Source organism: Panthera uncia, assembly GCF_023721935.1.
Source record: "Panthera uncia isolate 11264 chromosome E2 unlocalized genomic scaffold, Puncia_PCG_1.0 HiC_scaffold_19, whole genome shotgun sequence".
NCBI classification, from domain to species: Eukaryota; Metazoa; Chordata; class Mammalia; order Carnivora; family Felidae; genus Panthera; species Panthera uncia.
In genome coordinates this window covers 14819467-14837673 of record NW_026057588.1, presented here as the reverse complement: position 1 = coordinate 14837673, position 18207 = coordinate 14819467, and the positions used below count along the sequence as shown (strand labels likewise).

General features: G+C 38.1%; 1 protein-coding gene and 1 long non-coding RNA gene across 6 annotated transcripts in view; one reads left to right on the top strand and one right to left on the bottom strand.

Moving 5' to 3' along the window:
- LOC125916014 (uncharacterized) overlaps positions 1-3316 on the bottom strand; it is a 21825-nt gene extending 18509 nt beyond the window's left edge. Inside the window, exon 1 of the long non-coding RNA XR_007455817.1 lies at positions 2465-3316. This is a non-coding gene — a long non-coding RNA (uncharacterized LOC125916014). The remainder of the gene's footprint in view (positions 1-2464) is intronic.
- Positions 1-18207, top strand: part of LOC125915973 (zinc finger protein 585A) — a 109226-nt gene that overhangs the window by 30181 nt on the left and 60838 nt on the right. For 2 of the 5 annotated variants that reach the window (XM_049622074.1, XM_049622071.1), the window contains exons 1-3: positions 7040-7127; positions 14010-14090; positions 16982-17084. The gene's annotated coding sequence lies outside the window, so the exon portion shown is untranslated. The other 3 variants (XM_049622073.1, XM_049622072.1, XM_049622080.1) reach the window with 2 other exon arrangements.

The window sequence follows — 18207 nt, the reverse complement described above, 5'->3', positions numbered from 1 at the left end:
GGGGAGGGGCAGAGAGAGAGGGAGACACAGAATCGGAAACAGGCTCCAGGCTCTGAGCCATCAGCCCGGAGCCCGACGCGGGGCTCAAACTCACCGACCGCGAGATCGTGACCTGGCTGAAGTCGGACGCTTAACCGACTACGCCACCCAGGCGCCCCATGTAGTCTCTTATAATCCATGGTATCAGGTGTAATGCCCCCTTTTATATTCTGGTTTTGAGTCCTCATTCTTTTTTTTTTTCTTTTGTGCATGTGTGTATGTGTTGCTAAAGTTTCCATTTATATTTTTTAAAAACCCAGCTCTTAGTTTAACTGATTTTTTCTGTTGTTTTTAGTCTCTATTTCATTTATTTTCACTCTAATTTTTGTTATTTCTTTCCTTCTACTAACTTCCAGCTTCATATGGTATATTGCATTTCCATTTTCTTTGTCTCAAGATATATATATATCTTTCAACATACATTTTAAATTTCACTTTTTATTTCTTCTTTGATCTATTGGTTGTTTAGTAACATGTTGTTTAATCTCCATATATTTGTGAATTTTCCAGTATTTTTTTTTCATATAATTGGATTCTAGTTTCACATTATTATGGTCAGAAAAGATGCTGATATAATTTTAGTCTTTCTAACTTATTAAGACTTGTTTTGTGGCCTAACATGTGATCTATTCTGGCAAATGTTCCACATGCACTTGAGGAGAACATATATTCTGTTGCTTTTGGATAGAATATTTTGTATATGTCTGTTAAGTCCATCTGTTCTAACATGTTGTTTAAGGCCAATGTTTCCTAATTGATTTTCTGTCTGGATGATGTATCCAGTAATTAAAGTGTGGTATTAAAGTCCCACAGTATTACTGTATTACTGTCTATTTCTCCCATTAGGTCTGCTAATATTTGCTTTATATATTTAAGTTCTCCTATGTTGGGTACATAAAGATTTACAAATGGTGTATCTTCTGGTTGAACTAACACCTTTATCATTATATAATTGACCTTTTTGACCCTTATTATAATCTGTATCTTAAAGTCTATTTTGGCTGATATAAGTATAGCTGCCCCAGCTTTCTTTTGGCTTCTATTTGCATAAAATATCTTTTTCCATTCCTTTACTTTGAGCCTATGTGTGTCCTTTCTCTGAAGTTAGTCTGTTGTAGGCATCATGTAGATGGGTCTTTTTTTTTTTAATCTATTCATCCATTTACATTTGAAGTAATTATGGGTAGTTATGTGCTTACTGCCATTTCAGTTATATTCTGGCTGTTTTGTAATATATAATCTTAATCTAATCAAAATATTAATCATAAAATGTCAGACAAACCCAAATCCAGGAATAATCTATGTAATAACTGACCAGCACAGTTCAAAAGTGTTAAGATCATGAAAGAGAAAGGACTTATCTAAGAATGAAGAAGACTACAGAGACATGACAGCTTAAGTGAATTGTAGGATCCTGGATCACTACAAGTACACTACCATGGTAACTGGTGACATTTGAATAAAGTATACAGGTAATTTAAAAAAAATTTTTTTTTTATGTTTATTTTTGGGAGAGAGAGAGAGAGCATGAGCAGGGGAGGAACAGAGAGAGGGAGACAGAGTCCTAAGCAAGCTCCAGGCTAGGAGCCGTCAGCACAGAGACTGACACGGGGCTCAAACCCATGAACTGTGAGATCATGACCTGAGCCCAAGTCGGATGCTTAACCGACTTGTGCCATCCAAGTGCCCCAAGGTATACAGGTAATTTAACAATATTGTATCAAAGTGCACTTTCTGGTTTAGATCATTGTACTATGCTTATGTGAGTTGTTATCATTAGGGGAAATTGGCTGAAGTGCATGTAGAGTCTTTGCTTATGGCTTAGTTCTAACTCTAGAATAACTTAAAAATAGAGTTTAAAACCTGGGTCTCAGAAAAGCTTCTAGATGAAAAAATAATGAGAGGGTTGGAATGTCGTCATATTAGGCTGATTTAAGAATCACCAGAACAAAGAAGAAAACACCATGGGAGGAAGGTCTTATTTAAATTTAAATATACATGGGGCACCTGGGTGGCTCAGTCCGTTAAATTTAAATACACATGGATTCTATTGCTAGTTATTTTGGTAAGAAAAACAAGAGGTTTCATGACATAACTAATGGTTCTTCCTGTGAAATTTCTTTAATATTAAGTGCAAAATGCCTAGAATGTAGCTTTCAAACACACAAATACCATGGTATGTGTTTCCCTAAAATTTATATAATTAAAGTAGGAAAGTCAATTACATACATAAAGAGCCAGAGGAAGGTGTGAAAGTCAGTGATAAAAGATATGAAGGTGACTGAGAGAGATGTTATTCCACACAACAAAGCTGAAACCAATTTTCTAAAATAGGGAACATAAATTTAGATATTTAATGCAGCCTTAGAATTTCAATGGAGAGAGTACTGTATCTTCTGAATTATAGGGGAACAAATGACCTTACCCAGTGATGATACAAAGTTGCTATAGTCTCCAGCATCACATCTCTGTATAAGTCTCTCTGAGCAGAGCTCAGACATTCCCACTCTTCCTGAGAGGTCTACAGCTACATCCTTGAATGTCATTAAACCCTGAAAGGAAAAATCCATGTAACATCTCTAATAGTAAAACAAAAACAAAAACAAAAAACCCTGTATTTCAGATCAACAATAAGAATATAAAAAAGCATTTTCCTGGAGGGATTCTATAGTAAACAATAGGCTGGAATGGGATCCTTAAAACACAGGAAGGGGAAGTAAGGAAATTAATACATCTATGTTGAATATCACTGTGCTTTGGTGCGGATATAGCCTCCTGCTACTGTGGGAAACTTCTGAGTCAGACGTGTAGTGAAGCAAACAAAGTAAAGCATGACCGTTAAGATTCATTAGTTCTATAAACATGCTAAACACCACATTCTTCTGTAGAGTAAAGGGTTAACTCAGCAGGTTAGGACAGCTCAAACCATACGCATTCCAAGAAAGGACTAGCCTTTGACTAGTTCCTGGAAGGTAATTTTTTTTTCCTGGAAGGTAATTTCTGAGCCCTTATAATAGCCTGCCTGATAAAGTATTTTCATATGCCGAAGAACTTGGGCCATAACAATTTGGTCTCTATGGGTCTACAGGCTGAATAGCTAAGGTCTGATGGCTGCTGGGAGCCCTGAGAGCCAATAAATGGGTCCTGATAGGAATAGACACATAACATTGGACTAGACTTTGCATGGTAGATGTGAATGCTCAAAATACTATAAAAGAACTTGAATAGAAGACTGTATCAGTTGAGACCACTGTGTTATATTTCTTCAGACCGGGAAACACACCTTACACCCCCAGTGTCCAATAATGTACTAAGAGGTACCATATCAAATGGACATATTATGTGGCATATCATCCTCAGAGTAGTAGTGGTTTGATAAAGAACTGGGAACAGGAGAGTAATATACTTGTTAAGACACGTTCTCCATGCCCTCTGCCCACTTAACAGATGAGGTCAGGGAGACACTAGCATCTTCTACTCATCTTTATGTCAAAAATAAAGTCAAGGTTGAAGCTACAAAAACCAGGGCTGCAAACTGCTCAGAGGTCCCAGACATCAATCTGGGGCAGTCCTGTCTTGGGAGGGTTTCTAGGAAGTATAATTTCATCTATAGAGCTCCCAGAAGGATCCACTCTTCCTCAGGTGTCTCTCCTTGATATGGGGTCTCCTTCAGCTCTAAAATTCTAACCCAAGAACAAAGCTGTGGCTCAGGGTTAATGAATTTTGGCTGTTAATCTCACCCTGTGGAATGATGACTGTGAGAGCATCCTCTGCTCACACCATCACCCTCTTCTGTATCAATCTATCCCCTAACCCTGACTTCACCCCACAAACTCACACTTCATCCCATGCCCTCCATTCCTACAGAGCCAATAATCACAGTGTGAACTATCTGCAGAGAGCTTCCCACATCACACTCAGAGGTTTCTCTGTGGACCTGCCCACCTCACAACCGATACAAATGAAGAGGTTCTTGACCTGCTAATTCCAGGTCCAATGACCTCTAAGAACATAAACTCAAACTGAGAGAAGTCTCAGAAACATCAAACAGTTTCAGCAGGCATGGGTTGGGTACATGTGTAGGTTCTGGAGAGAGATGTTGCTCTTGGCGTGAGTCTCCCAACACAAAAAAGACCTAGGAATTTAACACTTGGGTCCCTGAAGCTTTGGAGAATTCTGGCCCTCACTCAGAATGCACATGCACTTTCTATGGCAGCTGCTTCCTGGCTGAGCTTTATTCTGGTGGGTGTTTGGCCCTAGCCTTGGCATATGCCCTTAGGTCTCATTATCTGAGTGATCATGTACTTGCAGGCATGTTTATATTTTTGCTATACTGCTCTGTGTGATGCTTTTTCTTGTTTTGTCAAATTGGGGATGAGATGATTAGGATTTGAGACTGCACACATGTTAGAAGCTTCAAAGAGTAGTTTGTAAGTTTGACTTTTGAGACTTAAACACTATCCTTGGATCCAGCAGATCTAAGATTCCATCCTTTGGAATCCTTCCATGCTTTGATGGGCCAAATTTTTATTTATGTACTGATTAGAAAGAAAATGAAATGGTGACATAATCCTTTCTTTATTAATTAGCTTTTTTCTTCTTGGCATTTTTAATTATTTTTTTTTTAAGTTTATTTATTTTTGAGAGAGAGAGATAGGGCATGAGCAGGAGAGGGGCACAGAATCTGATGCAGGCTCCAGGCTCTGAACTGTCAGCACAGAGCCTAACGCGGGGCTTGAACCCATGAACCGTGAGATCATGACCTGAGCAAAAGTTGGACAGTTAACCGACTGAGCTAACTAGGCGCCCCTTGATTATCTTTTTAATGTCTGCAGGATTCAGAGTGACCCTAGTTTTGTCTCTTACTCGTTCTGTCTCTCTGTCCATCTGATGGAAATGGAAAAGTAATGTGGCATGTTTTATACAAGGAAAAATAAATGTAGCATTAGGACACAAAAATGAATAATAAATAACCTAGAACTACATGAAACAGCATACAATGGGTGAATCACACAATGTTGAACAAGAGAATTCAGACACAAGAGTATATACTGTGTAATTCCATTAATATAAAATAAAAAGATTGCCAAGCCAATTTTTGCTGTTAGAAATTTGGATACTTTATGATGCCGAAAATGTCCTGTGTCTTGATCTGGATAGTGAATAAATGGATGTGTTCAGTTTCAAAAAATCCATCCGGCAGTACTTAGGCTGTATGTGCTTTTAGGTATGTATATTACACATCAAAGAAATTACTATTACCAAATCAGGAGGGCTTCTGCTGTTTTGCTCCAAAATGTACAGAGCTTATAAATGATCACTACTACCCTCACAGCAACAAAAAGTTAAGCAAACTGAACACCAACTGAGTGTGGACCAGCTTGAGAGTTAAAAACTTCTACAGGCCCCCACTGTCTTGAGTTTGACCTCTGAGAACACCACCACTTTCTCAGAGAGAAAATCGGAGGACATTCCCCACATGCTCCTAGCAGAGGGGAAAGTAACCATTTTGAAATATTTCTAGATATTCTGTTGTCCACCTGCCCGCAGGTGATGAGAGAAACAAAGACAAGAGAAAAGTAGCATGAATTAACCTCCTTACAGCTTACCCACTGACAGACACCTGAAACATGAAGAGCAGAGAGTGACCTTCCTCAAGCACCTCATGGATGCCTTATTTCCTTCATGTTTTTGTTTCATTAAAGACTAAAAGAAACCTTATCTTAGCAACAGCTAGTCCCTCAAGGTCCTGAAAGCCTTGCTTCCAAATGCCTTAGAGCCTTACTTTATCTCATTCCCCCCAACACCTCCCACAAACCTAAAAATATATAATTAGTCACTCCTCACAACCCCAGGGCAGCTCTTTCTGTCCCGCACCCGTCCTGTCCCGTGCTTTAATAAAATCACCTTTTGAACCAAAGACATCTTAAGGATGCTTTCTTAGCCCTTTGCTCAAGAACCCCATCAAAGGGAAACTACCAGAGACTAACCAATGTGAAAGAAGGGAAATACCCAGCCCCCTCTAGCCATCATGTGTCACCTAACTGGTTGGGGGAGGAGTGGTCCTGAGAAGAACTTGTGCAGGTCGCAGCTCAGAGTCGCAGGCAAATTGAGAGAGGAAGACCCAACCATACTAGTCTAAAATGTTTCCCCAACCCCTGCATTGACACGACTCCTGTGTAAAAACAGGATTAAAGCTGAACAAAGAAAAACCGATGATTATCTCAACTGATCAGAAAATTATTAACAAAATTCAACGCCCTTTCATCATAAAAACATTCAACAACAAAACCCTTGCTAATTACTTTGTGGATATCGACAAACTAATATTAAGGTTTATATGGAGAGGCAAAAGACGGTGAATACCCAATACAAAACGGAATGAGAACTAAGTGGAAGGTCGACAAAGAACCGTCCAGTCAAATCTTAATATATATATATTACATTTCTCTTTGGTTATGCTTAGAAAAACTATTCCAACACCGATATTACAAACATACAAAATTTTCACCAGATCACTTTTACATTTAATTAAGTCCACATTGAATATAAAAGTATTAACTAAATACTACTTCACTCCTACTCACTATTATTAAATGTAGCTAACACGATGTAGTGAGAAAGCCAGCCCATTTCTGGCAATATCAAAAGTTACTTTCCTGTATGTTATCACCAGGTTGCAGCTACCTTAGGGAACACTACACCAGAGTCCCTGCCTTGGCCCTGGGGGCCGCAACCAATGACCCAACCTTGAGGCTCTGCACCCACAGGCCTGAGGCTTCGGACAGCCGCCAGTTCCGGATCGCCCTTCTCTGCCTTCTAGCCTAATCTGGACCACCAAGACTCGCACACTGCGCCCTCGTCTGTTTCCAGGCGAGCCCTACCCGCCCTCGCGTGACGCGTTGCCCGGCCTGGGAGGTTCCCTAGGCCGACTAAAGTTCCAGCAAGGCTGCTGGGATTTGGGCTATTTCTCCCATGAGCCATCACGGCCACGGACAAGCAGGCCCGAACTACATTTCCCAGAGGGCAGCGGTCAAGCGGATCTTCGGCTTCTCTTCCATTTTCGCGCCAATCTGGAGCTGTGCAAGGTGAGTTGAACTCCCCTCGGGATGTAAGAGGCACGGAGTGCCGACAGGCTGGGCTCTGGACAACCAAGTTCATGAGGGGTGTGGGAGGAAGTCTTTGAAGTATGGAAGCCAGTAGTAGGGATGGGGGGCGTGTGTGTGTGTGTGTGTGTGTGTGTGTGTGTCTGTGTCTGTGTCTGTGTCTGTGTGTTCGCGTGCCGGGACGTGCCTCCGTTAGAGTGAGTGCGATCGTGAAGTGAGGCTGAGACAGGTGCGTGGCTGTGCTCTGTGACGTGCATTTGGTTGCATGTCCTCTACCTGTGTAGCGATTGTTGTGGCTCTGTTGTGTCATTGTCCCGTGGTTCTAGGTTCCCTGCTGCTTCCTTCGTCTTCTCTCCTCACAGCTACTTGCGGCTGCCACAGAGGAATGGCCGTAAGAAAGAAGTTGGAGGTTGGGAACGCCTTGGAAATTCTTTACTTGGGAGCTCTGAGGGGCAGCCACGTGTCTCAGGACCACGGCGTTCCCAGAGATCTGACCACAGGAACTTGCTGTAAACCCTACACAGACTCCACGCTGTCCCTCTTCCATCTGTTTTTGTGTGTGAGCAGGGCGGGCGTGGACCTAGAGAATATTGTACAACGAAGTCATTCTGTGCTCCAAGAAAAGCCTGGCGTCCTGTGACTCCCTATCTGGTCCTGCCATTCCCCAAAAGAAAGACCCTGATGAGGAGGAAAGAATTGTTACATCCAAAAAATCATTGTGTGAGCTAGTTTTTCTATCATAAAGCTATTGGTTTTAGGGCATGCTTTCCTTTGTCTGAAATGTCCTGATCGTGATCTTCTTTCTTCCCAGTGGATGTTGGGTGCTATTCAGGTAAATCTTGCTAACATTCTCATGTTCATTGGGCTACCATTCATATCCTCCTGTGTATTCTCTTATTGTAAACAGAACCCAAACAGTTTAATTTTTTTTGGTCTAGAATCAAGGATAATTTTCTGGTTTATGATGATGGAAAAACTAATATTCAGGATTATGGAACTGTTTAATGATTAATTAGCCCATATGGTTGAATATTATGCAGCTAATAAGATTATGTTTATACAGAGTTAGACTTAAGGAAAACATACACTCTAATGTTAAGCAATATTCATGTTTAAGAACAGTAATACCCTGGAAATTTTTAAATTATATATGAATCCCACTTTAAGAAGGCCATTGTGGGAAATTTTGCAAGGAGTCCGTTAGAAGTAATATTTTAATTGTGTTGAGGAAGTGTGGTAGTGTAGCTACATTTATCAAGCATGTACTGTGCACCAAACACTCTTCACCTTTATTATATTCTCTGTTGCAATCTGCAAGTGCCACTTACCTGTATTTGCATTCTCAGTACAATCTTGATAATGAAAGTGTTTATATTGAGCATACATGACCAAAAGATATGCAAAGACTGTAGGTGTAATTTGTTTCCCTTGTAATGTGTCCCCATGTCATGCATAGGGTTCAGGTTTCATAAATACAAGAGTGAACAACCTGTTGTAATTTTTTCTCTGTAATCTTTTAAAATACATTTGTCATGTTGAAATGTCTTTTGAAATATTTTGTAATATGTCAATTTCTGGTGATGGCATTACTGAAGGCTTGCTGTAAAACACAGTATCTATCCTAAGGAACTTCTGATAAAGTATAAAGTACTCTTATTCCCACCACCTGGAGATTGCTGTTAATATCTTTTCTATTTAGTATATATGTATTGTTTTGTTTTGAAGAATATGATCACATTAAGTATAAGAGTCAAACCATAAAGAAATAAGAATCTTGAGTTTGCAAAAAGAGTCCATGAGTTTTATTAGATGAACATGTGAGTGGAGGAGAGAAGTGACAATTTCTGGTTTAAAAACTTTCCAGATATTTACACCTTTTAGATAATAGAAATAACCATTAAAAATTAATTAACCAGGGCAGTGAGTATCAAATAAGACAGTCTTTCAGAGTTAGGTTTTTTTTAAGAGGTTTGTTTTTTTTTAAGAAATCTCTACACCCACCATAGGGCTTGAACTCACAACCCCAAGATCAAGAGTTACGTGTTCTATCAACTGAGCTAGCCAGGCGCGCCCTGAGTTAGATTTTTAAAAAGCTATTTAAGATTGGTTTAACCAAATTTTGGAATAATAACTGATTCCAGGTGATTAGGTGTCTTCCAAATAACATTTCCAAGTATGGATTGTGATGAGAGAAAATAACTAATTATTCACATTTCTTTCTTTCACAGATTAAAGGTATTCGAGCCTCTTATTAATGTTCTCACTTTATGAGATACTTGATTGGATCAGATTCTTTGAGCAATTTATGATTCAAAAAAGTGTCTTTTATGCTGGTGCAGTTGGGGAATAGGGCAATTTCCTTCTCTTTCCTAGATACTTGTCTTTCTTTTAATGTTTATTTATTTTTGAGAGAGGGACAGAGCACAAGTAGAGGAGGGGCACAGAGAGAGAAGGAGATACAGAATCTGAAGCAGATTCCAGGCTCTGAGATGTCAGCATAGAGCCCAAGATCTGGGGCTCGAACTCAAGGACCACGAGATCATGACCTGAGCCGAATTCAGACTCTCAACTGACTGAGCCACCCAGGCTCCCCTCCTAGATACTCTTAATGTTTTATTAATAAGAAATGAATTCTCAAACCAAGGTCCTCAATTGTGTGTGTGTGTGTTAGAAGAGCAGAGATGAGAAGCACAACTTTACTCTAAAAAAGAGATAGTAGAATTGTTTCTTTTGTAATAATGAATTAGAGAACATGAAATGTTCTTCAGTAAAATAGCTAACATATTAATATAGTATTACAGCATATTATTAAGTTTTTATAGAGATTATCTTCAAGATATTCATATTTAGTAGGTGATTTTCATACTCTGGATTTTACAATGAGAAACCAAGGCAATCAAATCTCATAGACTCTAAGAACATTTTCACATTTAGAAAATCTGAATAGATTCTGTCTTAAATTCAACAGGATACCTACCTTGGATACATAATTCCTACATTATGTATACTTATTTTAAGGCTGGACTGATATCATGATGAATAATGGTATGTATACCATCATATAAAAAACCAAATTAACCTGTTACCTACTGTTAGATTTTTGTGTAGATATTTAATTAATATAAATTCCTAGGAATAGAATTTGGGACAAAAAAATCAGACTCTTGAAGTGCCTGGGTGGCTCAGTCGGTTAAGCCTCTGACTCTTGATCTCAGCTCAGGTCTTGATCTCAGTGTGGTAAGTACTGGCCTCACACTGGGCTTCATGCTGGGCTTGAAGTGTGCTTAAAAAAAAAAATCAGATTCTTACTAAATGCTTTTAAGATATGCCTAACCATACCATCTTAGTATTTGGGTTGATAAAAAGACTCGAATGACATGGTTGATATTTTTATGTTCCTTTTAGTAAGTAAGGCGAACACTGAATGGAAATAAATGCATCTAAGTCCACTAGAGAGGTTCAGATACTGTGCCTTGGGAATTCATAAGGCAGTGATGTTACTCAGAGTAGCCACCACCGCCCGCTTACTATCAAATTATGCTGACCTAAAAAAAAGCACTGTGATGGTAAGGAATTTCTGTTATAAATTTTTATCTTTTTAAATAGATATAATTCTTTAAGATACACCTTATTTTCATTTATTTGTTTGTTTACCCATCCACCCACTCAGCATGGAGCCCAACACAGGGCTTGGACTCACAACCCTGAGAGCAAGACCTGAGTGGAGATCAAGTGTATTCAGTAGTCTTTAGTGTAGTCACAGGGTTGTATAACCACTACCACTGTTAATGTGCCACTATTAATTATGTATAAGTACTTCATTTGTTTTTTTATGTAGTAAAGTGTACATAACAAAGTTTGGGGCACCTGGGTGGCTCAGTCGGTTAAGCGTCTGACTTCGGCTCAGGTGGTGGTCTTGCAGTTTGCAGGTTTGAGCCCCGCATCTGGCTCTGCACTGGTTGTGCGGAGCCTGCTTGGGATTCTCTCTTTCCCTCTCTCTCTGTCCCTTCCCCATCTGTGTTCTCTCTCTCCCTCAAAATAAATAAATAAACTTAAAAAAGTATACCTAACAAAATTTGACATTTTAACCATTTTTAATGCACAGTTCTGTCGCATTAAGTACATTTGTATTGTTCTTGCAGCCATCACCACCATTCATCTTCAGAACTTTTTCATCTTCCCCAACTGAAACTCTACCCATTAAACACTTCCCATCCCCCATCTCCCCCCAGTCCCTGGCATCCACTTTCTGTTTCTATGAATTTGACAATTCTAAGAATCTCATATAAGAGGAATCATACATGTGTCCTTTTCTTTTAAATATTTATTTTTGAGAGACAGAGACAGAACGTGAACGGGGGAGGAGGAGAGAGAGGGAGACACAGAATCCAAAGCAGGCTCCAGGCTCCGAGCTGTCAGCACAGAACCCAATGCAGGGCTCAAACTCACAAACCGTGAGATCATGACCTGAGCTGAAGTCGGCCACTTAACTGACTGAGCCACCCAGGCACCCCAATATGTGTCCTTTTGTGACTAGCTTATTTCACTTCACATAATGTCTTCAGGATTCATCCATGTTGTAACTGGTATCAAAATAACCTTCATTTTTATGGGTGCATAATATTCCCTTGCATGCATATACCACATTTTCTTTATCAGTTTGTGAACATTTGGGTTTCTTCCACTTTTGGGCTGTTATAAATGCAAACATTTGTGTAAAAGGTTTTGTGTGTGTGTGTGTGTGTGTGTGAATGTATTTTTTATTCTTGGGTATACACCTACGGGTGGAATTGCTGGATCACATGGTATCTCCTTCATTACATGTTTTATTCTTATGATGTTACATTCGGCAGCTTTCTGGAGCATGTGACTAATGGAGTGGGAAATAGTTCTGTAAAGTAAACTTCCCTAAGGATATAGCAGTGAGACCAGCATCAATACAAGACTATTCTCAGAGACTATCCATATTTTTAGGCAGTAATCCAACAATAAGCATACATAAAAATCTTATAGAACATCATATTACTGGTAACTGAAGAAAAACAACTGAAGAAAACAAGAACCATTTAGCAAAATAATTCAAATTTACTGTGCTCCTCCAAGACCAAGTAAACACTGTTTAAAAGAATGAACTTTGCACATTTTGGAAAACAGCTTCCACTTATCACAAATGTTCATAATGCATATATATTTTAAGACATGGCCATTGAACTGATAACTTCATATACTTAAGTTCTCATCAAAATCAAAATATATTGTATATATACACAGGGGAATATTATTCAGACATTAAAAAGAAAATCTTACCATTTGCAACAATATGGGTGGATGTTACCCTAAATGAAATAAGTCAGAGAAAGACAAGTAGCAATACTGTATGATCTCATTTATATGAGGAATCTAATCCCCTACCCCTCAAAAAAAACCTGAACTCCGATACAGAGAAAAGATTGTAGTTGCCAGAGGTGGGGGTTGGAGGGTGGGTAAAATATGTGAAGGTGGGAAAAAGGTACACACTTCCAGTTATAAATGAATCATGGGGATGTAATGTACAGTGTGGTGACTATAGTTAATACTGTATTATAATAATAATACTATATTGTATATTTGAAAATTGCCAAGAAAGCAGATCTTCAAAGTTCTCATCACAAGAAAAAAAATAACTGTATGGTGATGGATATTGACTTAACTGAGGTGATCATTTTGTAATATATAAACAAATTTTGAATCCTGCTATATGCCTGAAACTAATATAATGTCATATGTCAGTTATCTGTCAAAAAATATGTAAGTTTTAGGTTAAAGTCTAATGCAACAGTATAATATCTCAAAAAAGTGGTTACTGAGGCACGACCTTCTTGAGGTTACCTTAGGTATTTTCTGTCAGCTTTGTTTTCTAAGTATCTAGTTATTTGATCCCTGGTGAAATTTTGAGATTTTATGATTCAGATAACATAACAATATTTTGGAACACAGACACATACACACGTATACACACATGTATATACACACACATACACTTTGGCTAAGATTAACCATGTGAGCTTCACCTTTCTTTTATTCATCAGTACTATGAAAGGTGTACATCAAAAGAAATCTTCAAACATATATGTCATTGAAACAGCAAAGAAACCTGTCTCTTGTATGTAGGCAATTATTACTTTTCAAGAAAAAAAAAGATCAAGACAAAAAGACAAGCACTGTTAATGTATGGGTGTTTTGCTTTCTGGACTTTCTCTGTCTACTGAAATCTGATGATCTGTCAGTCTTTCAATATTGAAGTATGCATGTATCTTACAAATAATATAGTGTAAATATGGTTTCATAATGTGATTTTTCTACTGACAGTATTTCTGGAATATTTTCCATATCTTCATTATTTTTCCCTTACTTCACATTTGGTATGTGATATATTTCAGCAGTTTTTCTGGATTGTTGTACCCTGCCTGACCCAATTTAATGTCTTTTCTAACCTGTATACTTTTTCAACCTGTTCACCCTCACCTGATTCCAAAGCCAGGAAGTAAGGTGTGGTTTGGATGATGTAGGTCCTTTTCAGTCCTGAAAGCCGTGAATGAAGGGGGAAGCATGTTCAGGGCAGGACTGAGCAGCACAGTCTCAGGTGCAGAACAGCTTTCCCAAAATGGAGCACTGACCAGAAAGCTATCTGCTGAAATATCTGGATTTCCTGGGGATTAGGGGAAGAGTTTCAATTTATCTAAAATCCTTCTAATCTTTTGCAGTTGTGTGTGTTTGTGCTGAAGGAGATATTAAATAAAATGGAATGGAGAAGCAAACCATTTAAGTTGTTACATAGTAACACTAAAGCATGCTTGCTCTCACAATCTCTTTTTCCTTTCCCAGGTCTGGATTCTCTGTTTTTCTCCAGTAGGGAAACCCATAGGAGAACGGATCAGTTTTTGCAGACATCAAGCTATGACATATGTAAGTTGGTGTTTCCTTCTTGTTGAAATAATGTGATATAAATGTTTTCATTAGTTGTCCTAGAAGCTTCCTACCTAAAAGAACCCCAGTCAATTATGAACAATGGTTCCAGATAACCTCATGTTCTCCGTATGTGGCCCAGTCTCCTCCAACCAGTGTTTATGTATATACTGACCAGAGTATTCATTATCTCCTCTGTGCCTAACTTATTTTAAGAGCAGTGAAGGGAGAATGAAAAAGTAAAGTCCTGTAAAGAAATGATTTGAGCTTTGCAAGTCAGGATTATAGTTGATGAATTAGAGATGAGGATCCCATATGGCCAAACTTCTAAAGATTCTGACATTCTCACAGACGTGAGTTTTCTAGGTACATGTGACAAAGCCTGGTAATAAATGGTATCTGTCTTAGTGTAGATTGAGATTAATACTTTGTGAGGCTTTTAAAATTGAATAGACATGTGATTTAGAACTTGCAAATATATGGATCATGGGTTTTACTATTCGTTTTTATTTTATTTTGTGAGAGAGAGTGAGGAGGGAAGGGGCAGAGAGAGAAGGAAAGAGAATCCCAATAGGTTCCACGCTGTCAGTGGATGATGAGCCTGATACTCAACTGACTGAGCCACCCAGGCACCTGTAGATCATGGGTTTTAGTAAGGAATTTCTAAATGATAAATATCATGACTACTGCTGACTAGATAGGCTGAAACTAAATGACTGATAAAATTCTGGATCAATCTTAGTATCCTCTAACTCAGAAACCAGAAGAGTGTTAAGTGATGGCCATAAAAGAGAATAAAATCATAATTAGTAAGTTAACAGATCAAGAACTGTGTAAAGACCCTAGAAATGTTGTCCAACCTAATGCATACACCTAATCATCTCAAGATGATTAATTATAATTCTTAAGTTAGAATGCTATGCAGTCATTCAAAATATTTGTCAAAACAAGAAAACTGTGTGATAGGATTTAACATAAAGAACTTGAGGACTGAAGACATTCCTTAGTTTTCTCAGACTATTGTTTTTCTATCCCTTGTGACAATGTCTTTTTTTTTTCAAATGTAGTGTTTAGTCCATTTACATTTAATGTAATTACTGACACAGTAATCCATTTTATTTTGTTTGTTTCCATCTGACTTTTGTTCCCTTGTGTCTCAACTTTGTCTTCTCTTGCATTAAATATTTATTTAAAATTCCATTTTAACTTGTTTTCACTATGCTTTGTGCATATTTTTAGTGGTCACTGTCTGTATTAAAATATATATTCTAAACTATTCACAGTCTACTTAGAGTTAATATTGAACCACTTCACATAAAGTGTAAGAACCTTGCAATGCGTAGGTCCATTTATAGCCCCTATCTTCTATATTATAGTTGTCATATGTATTGTATCTATGTTCGTTTAAGACTATAATACCATGTCTTTAACAACATCTCTATTGACATGTAGTACATGGCACATATTTAAAGCATACAGTTGGATTCAATTTTTTTAATTGAGATATAATTGACATATAACATTATACATGGTTCCCAACTGAATTTTTCAACTTTATGATTGTGTGAAAGCAATACCCACACAACCATTTTGTTTTTCACTTTCAATATAGTATTAAGTAAATTACATGAGATATTCAACACTTTATTATAATGTAGGCTTTGTGTTGGATGATTTTGCCCAACTGTTGGCTAATGTAAGTATTCTGAGTTAGTAGGCTAACTGTGATGTTCAGTAGGTTAGGTGTATTAAATGCATTTTTGATTTATGAGATTTTCAGCTTACAGTGGGTTTATCAGGATGTAACCCCATCATAAGTCAAGGAGCATCTGTGTATTAGTTTCAGGTATACAGTATAAAGATTTGATATTTGTTTACATTGTGAAATGATTACTACAATGAGTCTGGTTAACATCCATCACCACACAGAGGTACAAATGGATTCATTTTGAAATGTGTATATATTCATATATAGATAATGAATATAATCAGAATAATGAACAAATTCACTGCCCCCAAAAGTCTTTGCAATGCTTCCCTCCCAGCCCTCCCTGGCCCCTCCCACTCTGCTTCCAGGCAATTACTGATCTACTGTATGTTAATAAATTAGGTTGCACTTTCTAGATTTGTATGTAAATAGAATTGAACAATATGTACTTTGTCTTATTTCTTCCATTCAGCATAATTATTTTAAGATTCATCTATGTTGTTGCATGTATCAGTTCAATCCAAAGTATGGTTGAATAGTATTCCATTATATGGATACTATATATAAATATAATGCATTCATCCTTTCTCCTGTTGACATTTTGGTTGTTTCAGTTTTGTGTTATTATAATGAAAGCTGCTAAGACCATTGCTGTGAAAGTTTTTGGGTGGGTCTAAGTTTTTATTCCTCTTAGGTAAACTCTTAGATATGAAGTTGCTAGGTAGTATGATAGTTATGTGTTTGACTTTATTTTATTTTTTTAAGTTTATTTTATTTTGGAGGGAGAGAGTGCATGTGTATGCACGAACCAGGCAGGGGCAGAGACAGAGGGAGAGAGAGGGAGAGAGAGGATCCTAAGCAAGCTCTGCACCTGCAGTACAGAGCCTGATGCAGGAATCAAACTCATGAAACATGAGATCAAGACCTGGGCCGAGTCGGAAGCTTAACCAACTAAGCCACCCAGGCGCCCCATGTACTTGACTTTAGAATGAATTGCCAAGCTGTTTTCCAATTTTTAAACCTATTTCATAGTCTCCTATTAATGTGTAACGGTTCCAGTGACTCCACATCTTTGTCACTTATTTTCAGTAATTTGAATTTTAGCCACTCCCTTTAAGCCCCCCCCCCTTTTTTTAGCTGAATGTCACAAATTTTGATGTGTTATCTGTTCATTATTATCCAGGTGAACTTCTCAAGCTGTGGGTAAATGGAGAGAGATCACTCAGAGCGGATTCCAGGTACAGAGACTTGGAAGGCCAGGGGGCAAGAAAGAGGATAGTTAAGAGGTGAAGGGGAAATCACAGGAATGTTAATTCCTTTGAATCTAATTAATGAACATCCAATACACAGAAGGCTCTATTCTAGTTGATGAGAACATAATGGTGGAATAGACAAAGTCTCTGCCTTCATGGGGGCTCTGTTCCAGTGAAAGAAGATGTGTGGAGATAGTGCTTAAAGTTGGAGCTGGGGTGGGAAGCCTTATTCTTAGGCATTTATATAAACAAAAGGGTGAATTAAAAGTTTGTCTTGATAATGGCGGAGATTTGAGTTCTCCTGAATGAGGAGAAAGGATGAGACCTGACTGTGACCTGTGCATTGAATTTAGAAACACCTGGGTTCCAATCTGTATCTATCCTTAAACACTGATTTGATTTTGATAGTTATCTATCAATTTTCTCATCTTCAAATTTGAGATACAGATACCCACACTCCAAGAGCCTTTTGAAAAAAATTTTTAAACGTTTATTTATTTTTGAGAGATAGAGACAGAGTACAAGTGGGGGAGGGGCAGAGAGAGAGAGAAACAGAATCTGAAGCAGGCTACAGGCTCAGAGCTATCATCTCAGGGCCAGATGCAGGGATCCCAACACACAAACCATGAGATCATGACCTGAGCCAATGTCAGAAGCTTAACTGATTGCGCCACCTGGGAGCCCAAGCCTTTTGAAATCTTAAAAAAAAAGAGGCCCTATAAACTGCCTAACATGTATTTGTTGTTGGGTCATTGTTTTGTATTGACTGCCCTCAACATTGTATCTGAAATTAGGAAGATACTATTTTGTTCCCAGCTGTGCTCACTTAGTATTTGGAGGATTCCAGATATTTAACTGAACCTTAGTGAGCCTTGGTTTTCTTGTCACTGAAATGAGGTAAAAACAGCACCTAACTTGTAGTGTCATTGCTCTTTGTCAACGGACATTTGAGAAGCTCTATATGCATAGTAAGAATTAAGAGTCAGGCTGTGGTCTTTCAGCCCTGGTTTCAAATATGGATTCCATAGCATACTAGAAATGTATGATATAGGGCAGGTTATTTAACCAACTTCTACAAAATAGGAATAATAATAGAATTCAGTTCCTTGTGTTGAGGAAAGTAAAGTTTAAGATCACTGCCCTTCACGCTTTAAAC